Genomic DNA, 2061 nt, shown 5'->3' on the forward strand with positions numbered 1-2061 from the left:
GCATTCATATATACACCATCTATAGGTCTCTCTCGCACACTATGTATGATACTCTAGCTAGTCCAACCTAGATATCTTGGGTGCACTCATCATACGCACACAAATTCCTTGGCTCTTTGCCCGTAACTCTCTCACGCACCACTATGTCGTCTCAGAGCTCTTCCCCCCCTCTCTCAAACTCTCCATCCACCTGGGTCACACATACACATGCATATCTCACTCGCACTCGATAGGCCCATCTGAAACTCTATCTCTCTCCCTCGTTCTCTCTCCATCTCACACGCACACACACACACACAATCTCATGCCCAGCTAGCCAAGTATGATGGTCTCTCACTCAATTGTAGGCACACGCAGTCCCCCTTATGTATATGACTAGCTAATCTTAGTCTCCATCACAAACATGTGCATGGTCTATCTCGATTTCTCTCGGGGCATCTTTCTATCGCGCACGCACTCCCTCGATCTCCCACCCATATAGTCCCCTCACGATCTCGAGGGGATCTCTCTATCACAAACACACCCTCTCTCCCTCCCCATGCGTCCATGCCATCCATGTGTCCCTCTCGACCTTTTTTCCTTGTTGGCCAGACCTCTATTGGACATGTGCTACAGGGGTGTCTCTCCCCGTTGCAAACAATCACACACTAGCTATCTTCGTGTATGTCCTCGCCTCGCTTTTCCATCTCGGAGATGCATGCGTGATAGGTTCGCATAAGAAATGAAAAAACACACACTCTCTCTAATTTATCATTTGTTGTCACTTTCTCTTTCACACACATACTCTTTTTGCACACTTACTCATTCTCCTTCACACGCACTTGATCTGTCTCGACTGAGGCACTCTCCTCCGTCCATAGCATATAGATTTATTGAAAAGTCAAACATCACAAAGTTTGACCATGTACATGGAGAAAAACAATTACATCTAGTACGACAAACATATACCATTAGATTCACCATGAGATGTAGTTTTGTATGATGTATATTTGGTATTGTAGATATAAATAACATTTGCGTAAACCTGATCAAAGTTTCCAAAGTTTGACTTCTAAAAAATTTACATGCACTGCATTATCGAGCGGATGGAATATCTCTTTCCCCCTCTCAGCTATCTAACGCACCACTCAGCCTTATCGGGGCTCCTCAATCTCTCTCAAACTTTATTGGTCAGTTTGGTTCGTGACCTGAACCTCATGCCTTGATGGCCGGTACTACCTGGTGTGGACGTGAGATGTAAAATATTTCTGCTTGGCCAGGCTTGTGTGGTACTGAAGCATTTGGTTCATGCCTGGGCCATGCAAAGCATCAACGTCCCATCAATCAATCCATGCATCAATTATTTAATGCTAATATCCATCCCTGTTGCTGTTAGCCTCGTGGCCGCACGACCAGGCGTTCGAAATCGATCGCTTGGGCTAGGCTACTTGCAGTGTCTGGAGTTCAGCCAGGCTAATTAAAGTGCAAGGGAACCTAGCCCAGGCGGGCTTTCTTTTTCACAGGGTAGCAACCAAACAAGCGTGCATGAAATCCAGCCACAACCCCAGGCCACACAAAAGATGCTCACGACACATTCCAAACTGGCCTTATATCTCCCTGGTTCACACATACACATGTCTCTCTCGCGCTATACATATAGACCCATCCAACACTCTTCGCCCTTGTTCTCTCTCCATGTGACACGCACCCCCCTAAGTACCATAATCCCTCATTCCATCATAGGCTCTGTTTGGATCCATGGGTTAGAGTTAGTTTGGGTTAGTTTGGAGTCAACTAACCCAAAAAGATCCAAACAGGAGGGTTAGTTTAGGTTAGATGCATCTAACCCATCCAAGAGGTGCTTATTTGGGTTAGTTCTTCTTGGGACCACTAATAAACACTTTTTCTCTCGCTCTCCCCGTAGCAGATCCCTCCCCACTTCCTCGAAGCTTCTCGTCCTCTCCCTCCCTCCCTCTCACACCGCCCATGAAGGTGCCTCGCCGTATCCGCGCTCCATCTAACCCTGCCATCCAAACACCTCTTTACTTAGAGTTAGTTCAGGATTAGTTTAGGGTATGAATC

This window comes from Triticum aestivum, chromosome 2B, assembly GCF_018294505.1.
Source record: "Triticum aestivum cultivar Chinese Spring chromosome 2B, IWGSC CS RefSeq v2.1, whole genome shotgun sequence".
Classification (NCBI taxonomy): domain Eukaryota; kingdom Viridiplantae; phylum Streptophyta; class Magnoliopsida; order Poales; family Poaceae; genus Triticum; species Triticum aestivum.